Genomic DNA, 15,664 nt, shown 5'->3' on the forward strand with positions numbered 1-15,664 from the left:
GTGAGACTTCTTCTAGAACACTGAAGCATGAGGTTAGGGCTACCAGGGCCTGATTTCTGATGTTTTGAGGTCAACTGGAGCGTGAGCCAGAGTGTAAAGGATAAAGCACTTTGCAGATGGTAATTGCTGTTCTTTGGCTCTGCACATAAGGATAAGGCCATCACCCTTCCCTGAGCAAGTGTGGCTGCCAGCAGGGAAGAGGATGTACCCTGCTGCCAGAACAGACTGCAGGCACACATCTATAAACATCACTTTACACCTCTGCAAACTGGACAAAGCTCACAAGGAGGGCTGAAAGAATGAATTAATGAATTCAAAGAGATGCTGGCATGGGAGTTGCTATGGAAGCAAGAAGGAATATTTTTAGATTGTTCTTGCATCACATACTCTCCCACACAGAAACTCTGGTTCCCTCAAATTACCTTTAGCGAGGAGTGAAAGATGAGCATCTCTTCACTTCATCATCCATTCTGCCTGTTTCCTGAGCTGGTAGTGAGCCATGTTGGACTCACATTGCAGTCCCCCAAGAACCTGAAAATCGTTAAAAGACAGGAATATATATGTGGCTGTTATACAGAGAAGGGATCATTTTTTTATATATATATTTTATTTTATTTGTAATTTGAAATCCATGGCCGACTTCTGTGCATTTGTGTAATGAACACTCATTTGTTTCTTTCTTCTGCAAGTTCTGGAAGTGCAATTGAAATAATATTAACTCATATACACAACCCTCTTGTGCAAGAAAAAGAAATGCGCTAGTTAAGTTATATGCATTATGCAGAAGACATAAACAGACACATGTTTGTGCATAACTGGATGATTCCCTAGGGAGTAATTAGCATTTTGGCAGAGCAGCTAGCAACTATTTCTGCTTTTCTGCCAGATAAATTTGATGGGGAGAGGACTGTTTTGGTTACTAAAAACCAATGGATTGTATAACATTTTAGTACAACTACAGGATATATTTCAAGGCAGATAAGCTATCCAACTTTGATATTATCTATCTACCAGTGACCTCCTCCCTCATGTTCTCTTGCCAGTTTCTAATGACAGTTTTATGACAGAATGTGACCAGAAAGAACTGCTGCTAATGGAGGTTCTTTCTGAAGTATTGCTCCATTCTTCAAAATATACATTTTTAAGCAAGCATGTAATTTTCTACTCAATTTTGTCACATAGTAAGATTGGTTCAAAGTAACATTAGGCAAAACACTTTTGGGACTGGCCAATGCCTTACTCAGAGTAAAGGCCTGCTGCAATATCTACAAGCCAGCGGGCTGTGGGGTTTACAAAGCTCTACAGGCAGTTGCCAGGTTGCAGATAAGGATCACTTTCACACAGCCTCTTCAGCAAGTGGCGGGATGGTGGGGAGAGAGCCCGTGTCTTCCGGTTTGCACAAGTTCCTCTTTATAGTCACGCTAAGAAACATCACTTCCCAGATAAGGCTTCCCACAGCAGCCATTTCTTTCCTGGATCCAGCACAGCATGCCGAGAGGGTGCCATCGAGCACCCCGCTGCAGCTGGGGGCAGGCTCTCTCAAAGCCTCAATGTTTGTTTTTACAACGGACTGCTTTAGCCAAAGAGTAGAATAATGAAATAAATGTCATATGCCATGAAACGAATGGGAGATTCCACACTTGTTCCTTTCATCCCACTGCTGTATGTCAGAGCCAGCCTTTTTTCCCCGTCCTGCAGGAGAAACAGAAGATGCTGAAACAGAACACAGGCGCATGCAATATCTGTGTTTGCTAAGAGCTTGGGAAGGCTCCTGACTGCCCATTTATAGTGGCAGAAGTACCACTGCCCACCCCACCAGTGGCACTAAGAAAGACCAGAGCAGCAGGCTTGAAATGAGGATTCACTGCAGCAGCACACAGGCTGCCCTGGAAGGAAATCTCCTGGGAGGAGGAAGGCACCCTGTGATGAGGTGGCAAGCAAGGTTCAAGAAGAGAATTGCTGATAGATATCCAGTGGGACTAGTCCTATCCATTCATCTTCGGCAGTCTCCTTTTATTTACCATGGCCTCATCCCCATTGTGTCAACCAATGTGCTTTATTAATAGGGTGAATTAGCTTGAAGCTCTAAATAAATTACTGGATAACATTATGTTTTGGCTGCTCTTGATTTGATATAAGGAAGGAAATGCAACAGTAATCACTGGAAGGAGTGAATATCACCATCCATCACATGTCAATGTGATTAATGGCACTGCTTTGACCTCTGCCACTTAGCCCTAGCCAAGAAATGGAAAAGTAGCTTCTCTCTGCAGCCCTGCCTGGGGCACACCTTCTCTAGAGCTGCCTCCATGAATATTGAAAAGGAGACCTGGTGTTACCTCTGTTGCTGGGAGAAGGGGGAGTGAGTGGGCTCCACTTTAAGATTAAAGATGCAGGAGGGAGCAGGAGTCTGAAAAAATTCCTTACACGTCTGTAGGAAGGAGAAATGCTTACAGAGGGGTGTTTCATACCTGGCACCCCTAACACTTTCCAGCTCTCAAGTGTTATAAGCAAATGACTTCAGGTTTAAGGTTACCAACAGAGTAAAAGCTGCCTATCCAGGGACAATTTGCTGAAACATGAAAATCAGAACACACAGAAAGCTTGGAACAGCTAGTTTCCTGAAGATTACTGAAAGCTTGTTCTTCTGCTCAAGCCCTGTTTTTCAGTGAGCTAATTTCTTCTTTGATATCTAATGGTTAAATCATTCCTTGCTGTTATATGAATCTTAAACAATATTTTCTCTTCTGACTTTTTAAAGCAGAGTCACTATTTCAGGACAGGCAGGTACTGCTTTGCAGAGTTCCCACCAGGCTGAGCCACATCTGATGAAAATATCTAACAGACATTCTCTGTTCACTCATGATGGAAAGCATAAAACATAGGTGGACCAAATCAATTGTACTGTAGCAACTGTGTCATTGGAGAGAACAATTGTCAGCCCAAAACCAAGAGAGGGCAATGGGTGAGGTAATTCCAGGCTAGTTGGTAGGACAGTGAGAGGGTGAACTGCAACAAATGAAAGCCAGAGGAGACAGTTCTGAAGCACAGCAAGCTTGGTTTGGATGCTGAGATCTGCAGCAGTGAGACTGTCAAAATCAAACAGATTAAAATAAGTGGTTCAGCAGTGACTGGGAAGGGAGAACCCAGCAAAAAAAAGGATTTAATCAAAACTCTCAAAAACTTTACAGCATCAAAGATTATCAGTGACTGCAGTAAGGGATGATATTTTATTCTTCGGAGACGTACAGGTTGAGGGCCACTGGAGTGATTAATCAGATGAGAAACTTAATCTACATACTTAGGTCACAGAAGCTGGGAACACCGTAGTACCGCCAAAGATAGTGTTGCTGGGTAAAGTGTTTGTTCAACTCAGAAAAAGGCTGCATTGTTCCAGAAATAAAGAGCACGTTGTCCAGCTCTCTACTGTAGTACTCTGATATACCTTTCTCACAACCACATCATGGAAGTAAGAAGGGACATTGCCTGGCAGGTACTTCTCCCACAAACACCCCAGAAAGAAAAGGAGGAACCCCTCCAGACATGGGATGTATGAGAGCAGAAAACTGCTTAACAGTATCCACTCCTGAGGCTGAGCCCTTGCCTCCCTGGGAAGATGTTTTTCCTGGCAAGAGGTAAGAATATCATCACAGATAAGAAAGAATGCAGTTCCTTCTGCATTCCTCACCTAATACAAACCTGGCAAAGCCCCAGCAAAACTGTCCTGATTGGAGGAGCATAGCAGGGAGGAAGCCAAAGTGGGCATAGATCATCCTTTGTTATCCACGCCTCCAGGGCAGGCCTTGCAGCTCTGAGAGAATAGGGTGATGTGGGAGGCACACCCGCCGGTACACAGTTACCCAGTGACAGCATTCCCTGGGCACCCATGGCAATAGGGTCAAGGCAGCAGACCAAGGGTTCGTCTTCCATATTGTAATGTGGAGCAAACAATTCTACTTTTGTTACATGTTTTTTAAAGAATGCTGTGCTTCAGTGTCTTTTAAAGATGTCTGGAGAATGTTGGTAAAAGAAATAGGACTGGGATACACATTGTAGATAGCATATTAGCAGAGCAGGATCATCCGTGCCAGTGCAGGCAGAAAAGAAAGGAATAAAATAAGACGTAAGAAATGTGGATTTTCTGGCTTAAAATGGTGGCCATTGTTGCTGGTTTGGTGGGTTTTTGTTTGTTTGGTTGGTTGTATTTTTCCCTTTCTTACTGCTAACTCTCTTCCCAGCTGGCTCTGTGATAATTGCTTTTTCTACTCATCCCATCAGTCACTGTGTAGTAGGTATTATATCAAATAAAACCATCCTCAGTGGAAGACCCAGACTTTTCTGTTTTTATTGTTGTGAGGAAGTTAGTGTCAGTAATGGTTCATTACACAGTTTATCTGCCTCAGTGATCTTTCCTTGACTGAAGTGAAAACTTTTGTTATAAACTTTCAATTCTTTTCCTTCACCTTAGTATCATGTGCTGACAAAGACTCTAACTTCTACAGCCATCCAGAAGTAGATCTCATTAGAGATACTTTTAACCATTTTTAAGAATAGGATGGTGATTAAGAACCTTTGCTTCACCTAACAGGCTTTTAAAAATTTCTTTTCCTTATTAAAGTTAGGAATGGATTTCTTCACAGCAGAAATGATGGTTTAAATATTGTTTTCTTCTCTATTGTACTTATATTTCTATCTAAGCTAAAGCAAACATAAATTTGATGTAACATTGAATTGATAAATAAGGCATTTAGGTGCAAATTCAGAACATCCAAGCTGGGACTGAAGCACAGGTTAGGCATATTTATCCTAAATAACATATCTGGAAAGTCTTGCTTCTGGTACTGTTTTACATCAGTCATGTTTACAACTCATAGGGGAAGACCAGGCTTAGCCTTGGAGCTCTTGGGACCCTAAGATTTAGCTGCTTGGGTGTAATTACCTACACATGATGAGTCTGGCACTCAGTCTCGTATTTAGGTAAGATCTGTGATTCATGAGGAGGTACAATGTAGATAGGCTTAAACTTAGGTGATCACACAGAGCACCAGAGTTACGATTAGCCTGCGTAGGTGTCAGCTTCACATTAAGACTCTTAAATGTGGGTGTCTGCATGTGTGCAAGGTATCTAAACTCCCATCATACTTAGCAGACACCTAACCATATAGGTGGGAGTAATGAAACCAAAATTTGACACAGAAGGAGGGACTGAGCTAACCAAGTGTAGAGGTCTATTACCATTTTGGAACATCCTCCCAGGCCTCCAGCTGCCACTCTAAGAGATGAGACTCTCCTGTATGTCAAAGGTCTTTCTTACCAGCACTCTGCAGACATTTTAGATGCTCAGAGGATCCTAAACGGCTTTAGATGCCTATGTGCAGGCAACTCAATTACAACTCTAATGACTAACTAGCTGAATATGTCTCTAAGTTCCAGTAGTACTGTACTGATTTGATCTCCTCTGATTGTAATGGGACCATGGACATAGGTGTCGTAATCTGAAATTATAACCAACTACAAATTTATCTTTAACAAATACAACTGCTGATGGCAATATATACTTCTGCACTTCTGCATAATTTTGTAGTGGTCAACACAGTCATTCAGGAAAAAGAAGTCTTGGTTTGAAGCTTTGCCAAACTTGGGAGTTGGACTCATGTTCTATCTTAAGAACACATCGAGATTACTGCAGTATGCACTACCCCAGGGCATGAATGACGTTTCCCTTTCTTTATGTTGAAGAGCCCTGTGCAGCTAGAAAAGCAAAACTTGGGGAAATAGTTGGAAAGTGTGTAAAAAGGAACCTGTCTGTGAGGTCTAGCAACTAGGGCCTACAACAAGGTAGAATCTGTCTCCTGCATTCCTCTCCTCGGGACTTCTTAACGTAAAACACACAGACAAGAACGGAGACAGGTCTGTCTCCCAAAGGCAGCTAGAGGTCCCAAACAGAAGGTTACACAGCCAAGTTCCTGTCCCAGTTATTCATTCATTGGTGCTGTGAACACTTCATGTAATCATGGACTCACACAGTTTTTATTCGTGTATTTTACTGCTAGACAGAAACTCAGGGTCATACAATTAAACTCCGCATATATCACCACCCACTATATTTCACCTCTACTAGGGCCAATAATTTGGGCTTGATTAAAACTTAACCTTTCAGAAAGATATCCAGGGTAGATAACTTATTGCTTCGCCTGGAAGCTTCCTTCTCTGTTTAACATCGTAATCATTGTTAGGAAATATGTGCTCTCTCTTTTTTTATTTGAATTCATCCAGCGTGGGCTTCAAAACATCAGTTCTTGTTATGTCTTTCTCTAGTAGATTCAATTATCTTTTAGCAACAAATATTTCCATGCTGCTTCTAATAGCCAGTAACTAAGACATCTCTTAATGTGTTTGTTTTTTTTTTTTTTTTAATAAACTGATTTGTCCCTTTTCAATGCTCACTGAAAATCAGCCTGAGTGGTCTCTGCATCCTCTACCAGTGTTATTAACTCGTTTTTAAACTGTCATCATCAGACCTGCATCTGCTCTCATATACCACCTGCTTTCATACACCAAGGGTGTATGAAAACTTTAAATCATGACAGCACATTTATATATCTTATGCTAGCTCCTTTGGCCAGAGAGTTGTACATTTGCAGTAGTTTGTTGCTCTCTGTTTTGACTCTCCAGTGCCTGTTCCCTTGCCCAGGAGTGGAGATTTCTGATCCTGTGCCTAAAATGGTAGAAAAGAAAAGAAAAGAAAAAGGAGGGAGAAACCCCCTGCTACAGATGGCAAGAGTTGGCAATGGTGGACATTGAGGGGTTGCAGCAAAGGCAAGCAGATAGCCCAGCTGGGCTGTCTAGGAACTGACAGTAACTTAAGTTTTGTCTGAACTGAATATTTTCTGATAATGCTCTCCCTCCTTGTTCCTCTGGTTTTAAAATAAAAAACAAGGAGGTTTACAGAGCCTCATACTAGGGCTTCTAACAGTGAGTTAGCTGATGAAGTGTATTTGCTGTACCTGATGAAGTGGCAGCACAGGCTAATGAAACCATTGTTCACACAGGCATGTGAAAATTTTGACTACAATTCCAGCCCTGCCAGTTCTTTTCCAAAAGTAAATCAATGTACTTCAGTTTCCCCAATATCCCTTTTCCCCTCTTTTATCTAACTCTAAAGTCAGGATTTAGAGTTAACACAACATATTTTAATAGAGAACCCTAGAGTCACTTATAATCTCCAGGCATTACTTTCACCTTTTTCCTGTTCTCCTAGATTAGCAGTGACAATGAAATTAGGTGCAATGTTTCTGCTTAATTCCTGTGGCTAATATCTCATCCAATACACAGATTTCCTCATGGTCTCACATTCAAGTATAGGACAGACCCATAATTGCCTTCTTTCCAGCTACACATCCTTGGGAATAGCTCTAGTTAGTAAATATTGTGTTCACCCTGACATCCAAAGTGCCACCAGCTTCTTTGATGTGCTACTGTGGGGACAAAAAATGGCAGGAATGCAAGAATCATTAGAATGTAAGTTAACTGCTGTGCTTTCTAGAACAGGCACTTCATGCAGCTGCTGAAATAGCTCTGCTGAAAAGCAGACTAGCATATCAATTTCCAGATTTTCAGATCTTACACTGTACGTACCAATGCATTTGTAAATTCTTCATCACTTATGCAGACATATTCTTATACATGTAAAATTTATTTCCAAAAAAATACACTTAAAGTGACTTTTTAAATAATCCAACCATGCAACCCTGCAGGAAGATTACACAGGGTACTGATTTTAACTTTTCCTAGTGAGACACAGAATACAGGTTTGCTACTTCTCACCATACACTATGAGAAAATAATTTTCCTTGGGAATATAATTTATCAGAGTTGAGCTTCATGTCTTAATATGTCATTGGACTCTCAGAGCAAGGGTTTTTTTTTATTGTTTGTTTGTTTGTATTTGTTTGTAAGTTACGGAAATGTCTTAGTTATTTTATTGGATATATATGTGTGTGTATATATATATATATATATATATAAAGAGAGAGAGAGAATAAGGTTACTTTCAGTTCACTCACTTGATCTAATGCCAGCATCCACAATAACTCTTTGGATAGGAATGGACCTTAAAGCATTACACTTGCCAAATTTTCATCATAAAAATACAGCCAGTATTAATAGCTATGAGCATTTCCGGTGTCACTCTTGACTTGTGGAAGGGGATCCCCTGCCACATTCCAGACTGACGTCTGCTGGGGACAGCCACCTTTGCAAGTGCCAGCTGAGGTCCTGCAGGGAAGGGCCCACTTCCAACTATCACCCAGAAAACAGAATTATCAGTAGGGTAGAGAAGATACATAAGAAAATCTTGAAATCAGCATGGCATTCTAGTGATGAAAGAGAAGCAAGGTATGAAAAGAAGAAAATAAAACATTATAATAAACTCTTGGCTGGTAGAACTTCTTACCCTTTCAATACATGCAAACATTAATCTTGTAGTTTTATAGTTCCATAAAAATTTTAAATGAAGAGCCTAAAAGATTTTAAATTGAAGGAAAGAAAAAAATAAGTAAATTTAAATACATTTTAAATGTGCTCTGCCACAGAAGTAATTCTCCTTGTTTCTTCTTAAGTCTTGTATGTTTACATTTTTACATATCTATTTATGGTTAGAGCAGTCTAACATAACATTAAAAGAATTAATCTTATCACCACTGAGGAAGCCCTGGAAGATAAAATCAGGATTGCTCTTTGATCATTAAATGGCTTTAGAATTCAGCACACAAACAGAACTCTCTCTTATCAAATGTCAGAGACACAGCTATGTCTGCTTGTGAAAGACATCCTTTTTTCCTTCTCAAGCATGTATACACAGATCTTCACATGCAACACATACCTTTTTATTTTAATTTTTTTCCTCATCTAGTTCTATTGGTTGTACTTGTACAGTGTGAGAGGAAATTTTTTGGTTTTGATTTCTGTAGGGGAGGGGATAAAGAAGAGTTGAATAAAGTAGATTAAAAAAGAAGGATCTCTGTCCTTCCAAAAATTCATGTGGCCAAACCCAATTAGAGTGTCCTGAGGGTACTTGTAATCTTGAAACACAATTACCTACCTGCATCAAAGTACTCTCACATCCACAGTATACAGCATGTTCAAAATATGTGTAAAAATACTAAAGCATTACCATAATGATTTGCAAGTAAATTCATAAACAAACATGGAAATATTTGGGGTGATGTTGATATGCATAATGAATATACTAGTTAGGACGCATTTTGGGACATATTACACTTATTCACAATATATGTATAAATAAGTAAAATATCTTTATGATTCAATATTCCAGCCCCAGGTTGGGGCTGAACCATGGTGTCTGCAGTGCATGGTGACAGGTTGGCTGGAAGTGCAGAGGCAGAGCAGGAAGGATGATGTCAGGGGGCTGTGGAGGCTGGAAATGAGGGTGGAAGCCAAGGATGAGAATCTCAAATTGGTAAAAGCATTGACATAGCCATTCTCCTCCCCCCCACTCCCCCCGCCCCTCTGTTGTTTTTTTTTTTCTCCACTCAATTATCAGCAACAAGTATGAACTGACATTAATAGTCAGTAGAAATCTCAAAGATTGGCATGGATTGAATCATGGAAGGTCAGATAGAAAAGGGTCAGGAGGACTGGCAGCTGATCTATTTCTCATCAGCCCCTGGTGATGATTCAAGCTTGTGGCTTACTACTGCTAACTGCCAGGCATGGTAACTCAGAGAAAAACTTGATTCAATTAAATCCTTGGGTTGCAATGTAGTTATTAAAAAAAAAAAAAAAAAAAAAAAAAAAAGGTTTACTGCCTTTCTATTTCTATCAATTTGTACTTTTCCCATAGCCTGGCATCTCCCTCACCTCCTCTCAGGCTCTCAATCACATTTCTTGTGTCTCTTTTCACACAGAAATCACACAGATTGGTCTAGGTTGGAAGAGACCTCAAGATCATCGAGTCCAACCTCTGACCTAATACCAACAAGTCCTCCACTAAACCATATCACTGAGTTCAACATCTAAACGTCTTTTAAAGACCTCCAGGGATGGTGACTCCACCACTTCCCTGGGCAGCCCATTCCAATGCCTCACAACCCTCTCAGTAAAGAACCTCTTCCTAATATCCAACCTAAAACACCCCTGGCGCAACTTTAGCCCATTCCCCCTCATCCTGTCACCAGGCACGTGGGAGAATAGACCAACCTCTACCTTGCTACAGCCTCCTTTAATGTACTTATAAAGAGCGATAAGGTCACCCCTGAGCCTCCTTTTCTCCAGGCTGAACTAACCCAGCTCCCTCAGCCACTCCTCACAGGACTTGTTCTCCAGACCCTTCACCAGCTTCATCGCCCTTCTCTGGACTCTTTTGAGCACCTCCATGTCCCTCTTCTAGTGAGGGGCCCAAAACTGAACACAGTACTCGAGGTGCAGCCTCAGCAGAGCCAAGTACAGGGGGACGATCATTTCCCTAGACCTGCTGGCCACACTGCTTCTTATGCAAGCCAGGATGCTGTTGGCTTTCTTGGCCACCTGAGCACACTGCCAGCTCATATTCAGTCGACTATCCACCAATACTTCCACGTCTTTCTCTTACTGACAGCTTTCCAACCACCCATCTCCCAGCCTGTAGCTCTGCTTGGGGTTATTGCACCCCAGGTGCAGGACCCGGCACTTGGCCTTGTTGAACTTCATACAGTTGACCTCAGCCCATCGGTGCAGCCTATCCAGATCCTCCTGCAGAGCCTTCCTACCCTCAAGCAGATCGACACACGCACCTAAGTTCGTGTCATCTGCAAACTTACTGAGGGTGCACTCGATCCCCTCATCTAGATCATCGATAAAGATATTAAAGAGGACCAGCCCCAGCACCGAGCCCTGGGGAATGCCACTAGTGACCGGCCTCCAACTGGATTTGACTCCATTCACCATGACTCTTTGGGCCCGGCTATCCAGCCAGTTTCTAACCCAACGAAGCGTGCGCCAGTCCAAGCCAAGAGCAGCCAGTTTCTTGAGGAGAATGCTGTGGGAAATGGTGTCAAAAGCCTTACTGAAGTCAAGGTAGACCACATCCACAGCCTTTCCCTCATCCACCAAGTGCATCACTTTGTCATAGAAGGAAATCAGGTTCGTCAAGCACCCATTTTATAATGGGGTATTTCACAACTTGATCACAAACTCCATGGTGTTCTGAGCAATATTCAGCCCTAATGTGTCCTAATAGAATGATGCAAAAAAAAGTAAATTGTTACTTCTCCCTCAAGACTGACTAAAAAATATGAATTTAAGTTTTTAGATATTTGTTTTAAATTCAGCTTTTTTTTTTTTTCAACAAACTATTTTGTTTCTATTCAGTCCGTTTTATTAAACTAGAGCAAATATTCAAATATAATGGAGTAGAGCACTAGAGTCAATAAATTAATTGATGGAAGGAAGTACTTTCACAGTTGGTGTCTATATATGACTTCATATGCATGTACAAACACGTGCACACACGGCTGTTTCTTAGCAGAGGTTCCAAGAAACCCAATGAGACTGCAAAACACCCTGGTAAAATTTTCTCCATTTTCTGACAACTGGACAATAGCACCTCTTTATTTTACTGGGGAAGAATGCACACCCTAAACTGAACTGATCTTAATGAAATTTGCAGAAATGACAGTAGAATCAAGCTCAGCACAGAGCTCAGGAGTGGGCGATGGCAGAGCAGGTCAGCTTAAAAGTGTCACTTCCCAGTGTGTGCACACTGCACTGAGGTGCTTATTCTAAATCTCCACAAAGAATGAAGACAGCAGAATTACACCAGGGTTGAATTTAGCCTCATAACTTTACTGATCTATTTTCTACAATTCTCTTAAGTATTCAGTTGCTTCCTGCTAATTATTTTTGCATTATTTTATAGAAGGCTAGTGTGTGCCACATGGGCCTTTTGTACAATGTTCTTTAATCATTGTCACTCAAAGTAATTTAAGTTCCTGAATGAGTTTATACAGTAGTAAAGAAACTGTTAGAGAAAAGGCTATGGCCCTCGCCTTATGGGTTATTAAAGTGAAACTAGTATTTTCCACACAAATCTCTTTAGCAAAATTTTGTAAATGTTCATGTCAGGCCAAATTTGTACTTTCATGAAGTTAACGAAGATCCCCAGGCATGCACAAGACTCTGGTCTGGATGGGTGTTAGTATACAACTGAGCAGAACAAAAGTGTTCACATCACAAACTAAGCTTAAAAAAAGACAGCTTAAATTTAAAACCTGACCTCCAGAAGTCTCTTTTTATATCTTATATCATAGATTTCTTGCTGGTAGACAAAATGAAGCAATCACCTTGTTTTCGGGACGCTTCTACTTTTAATCAGTTTCATAACAATGAAGGGTAGGAGTGGGACATTGTAAAAATATGCAGAAGTGTAAAGATAGTTGGAAAGCTCAAAAAGACCAGCTTCCATTGGGACAAAACAGTTTGCTGCAGGCTGCACGTTGTACACAGACCAGCTCCTGTAATGTTAATATTAGGTAAGATATGAAAACAATGACTCAGACACTAAGTGCAAGACCCATTTACTTAAAATACCCTGCATGAGGTATAACAAGCTTCAGCAAATGCCTGAAAAATGTGAACAATCTCAAGTTCTCTGCTTTCAGTTACATGAAGTCTGCCTCAGAGTAAAATGCTCTTTTCTCAGAGACATTTTCTGTATGATTTAATACTAGAGTTTTATAGATTCCTTGCAAGTCACTCTAAATACTGTATTTACTTAAACAAGCAAACACATAAACAAACATAGAATGGAAGCTTCATTGTAGTTTTCAAGCATGGTCAAACCAGACTCAGGATCCCATGAAAACATACTACTCCAATTCTTGTTCCAGGACTTTTTCAACATATCCGTCTTTCTGAAAGATGTTGAGCTATGGTCCACAGTGCTGGGGAGATGGTTTTGCCAGTTTATTCAACCAGGCCATCAGACACTAGCTCTGAAACAAGTTAAATGAGTATGGGAAAAAGAAACAGATTGTGTTTATCTTGCTAGTGCCTTCCTCATAAATCAACCAAAAGATACCTTAGTTCTATATGACTACTCTGCTTAAATCTGAGTAACCACTTATGTAAAGTTTGTATTTTGTTAAAAGTCTACTAAGTTTTCCTTGGCCAGAGAAACTGCCCCTTGTCATTACAATTAAGGGTTGTTTTTCATATGGGTTCCAGCAAAGGTCTTGCAGACACAGTGACTGTTGCAATTGCACAAGACATTTTGGCAGCCAAGCTGTACACTGAATATAGGCAAGATGATCTCCTAGCTTGTTCTGCAAAGGTTGCATTGCTCTTATGCAAAGTCAAACAGCCTCTCTCCATGCGTTATCTGCCATCAATTTATAATTCACCCCACTCAACATTAACCCCTTAGGTATTGTTTCAAAATCAGATAATTACTCCTTTCAGCTCCTTTAAAATATTCTCTACAGTTTTGAAATAAGAGAGGATGGGGTGCCTAGCACATAGTCTTTAAGTTCTGTTCATGCAATTGAGTGAAATGACTCATACTGCCGATGTGGATTTACTCATTAGGTTTGTTGTGCTAGTAGATGCTCTGGGGAAACTGATGGTGACCAAATATTTCTTTTTTATCAGTGCAGCTATTTCTCTCTCATCTTGATACAGAGCAGCTCTCGTTGTCACTGGTATGCACTGCAGTCTTATCAGATCTCCCTTCTCTTTCTTTCCTCCTTTCCTCATAAAAAATTTCTCTACTGACCTTCTCAAAGTACATTATCAGTGCTATTTTGCAACCCCATCACTTTAGTTGCCAAATACATAAAAAACGTTTTGGTCTGTAAGGAGATAAAAAATATTCAGAGGTGAAATGTGTAACACCCACATGTTTTCAAAGACCTTACTGTACAGAGAACCTTCATTTTGTCCTTTGATATGGCTTTTAAAATTATTTCTAATTCTGATCTCTCAATTCATTTGCTGAGTAAGATTCATAAAACTTCAGAATAATTGGTGAATTTAACAACTTTTCAAATCATATAATTATGCATGTGTATAGATGAAAAAGCTTTACTACATCTTTCACCCCTTTTTGTCTTCATCTCATAGCAATAAAGAGTAAACCTTCCCAGGGAAGAAGTCAAGGACTGCCTTCGTGATAGGCTCCATATTCACCAGAATAATCTGTTGTCATTGGAGACCTAAAGCAAGCATGGTCTGGTACAGGGGGCCTGACTTAGCACTCCTCATAGAGTCTGTGTAGTCTCAGACACCTTGATGCAAACATTAAACTGCTCTTGTGTTATTTCTCTCAGAAACTGCATGTGTCTGTATTCAGTTCATCAAATTACAGGAGATGATTAGATCAAAAGCATTCTCTCGTGAGTAATACCTCATGAGTTAATAGTCAATGAGTAATAAGTGATCATCAATGAATTTGTTTTTTGCAGGCTAAGTGGGGAACCATTTTAAAAAGCAAATTAACACTGCTCTGGAAGCAAAGGTATAAGGACCTCAGTAGCAGCATGCCCCCTGTAGATAGTGAGTTTAAAAAGCAAGGTTGTCTGTGGGTGAGGAGAGAATTGGCAGAGTGTTAACATGTTATCTAATTACTTCAGATATCTTCCTGGTACTAAGATTTCATATACCATATAAGCAAGCAGTTCTGTTACATCAAAATGAAGGGGTTGTAGCATGAGGAAGGATTGAATCTACAATTTAATAAAAGTGTATCTATGCCTTTGTACAGCAATTCAAATATTTACCTTTACAGAAGGCAATATGCTCTACAGTAAATCTTCCAAAAGATGAACAGAAACCTGGTTGTTTATTTAACTCTAGAGCAGCGAAAAATGCTACATAAAATAATTTATATTTAATGAACTGTTTTTAATTTTCTTTCTATTTCTTTTTGTTAAGATCAATCTGGCATGCATAAGTATTGGGAGCTCCCCAGTACTCTCTTTCCCATTCTTCTTTATTTCTTTTAAATGATCCCAATGTTCCACAGTGCTTAATCTAGAGATTAAGTACTTAATCAAGAAATCTCCAGCATTTATGCAACTAGACTCTGTTTCTTTCCTCTATTGCTCAATTATTGTATCTTGTTTGTAATTTGTAGACAAAAGTTTTTCTGTGTAAAGAAAATGTGTACATTATTTACATGTGTGTTTTTTACTTTTCCACTATGCCTTTTTGCCAATATTATGAAGAACTTGGGTGATGATTTTCAGTTGAACTATTTGGCTTCACTCTCGTTGTCAGATATGGAATGTAGCTCTTGTGATATACACCAGGGAGATATGTAGGCATCAATATTGTAAGTTGCCATAACATCATTTTTTGATAAACACTTTTTAGTATCTTTGGGACACTAATTTTGCACTCCTTCACATGTAAGAAAAGCTATATTTGTGATCTTCTGAGATTGTCCTTCTGGACTCTACGGTAGAGTCCAGCCTATTATATAGACAACAAGTATTGTTGTACCTAGATTGATTTAAATCCTTCTTTCATTTTTGTCATTGTATTGAACCAAGCCAGTAGAACAGAGGAGCTTAAAACCCTTAAAATCTTGTCAACCAAAAGTTTGGAATTATTTTTATCTCCGACAATGGAGGTCCCTTAATGAAATGCTTGACACCCCCCACTTCCC

The 15,664-nt window shown here is 40.0% G+C and overlaps 1 long non-coding RNA gene across 2 annotated transcripts in view; it reads right to left on the bottom strand.

Moving 5' to 3' along the window:
• Window positions 1-15,664, bottom strand: part of LOC137848598 (uncharacterized) — a 30,619-nt gene that overhangs the window by 12,603 nt on the left and 2,352 nt on the right. For both annotated transcript variants that reach the window (XR_011091444.1, XR_011091445.1), the window contains exon 2: window positions 423-531. This is a non-coding gene — a long non-coding RNA (uncharacterized lncRNA). The remainder of the gene's footprint in view (window positions 1-422; window positions 532-15,664) is intronic.

The sequence above is a fragment of the Anas acuta genome, chromosome 1 (assembly GCF_963932015.1).
Source record: "Anas acuta chromosome 1, bAnaAcu1.1, whole genome shotgun sequence".
NCBI lineage: Eukaryota > Metazoa > Chordata > Aves > Anseriformes > Anatidae > Anas > Anas acuta.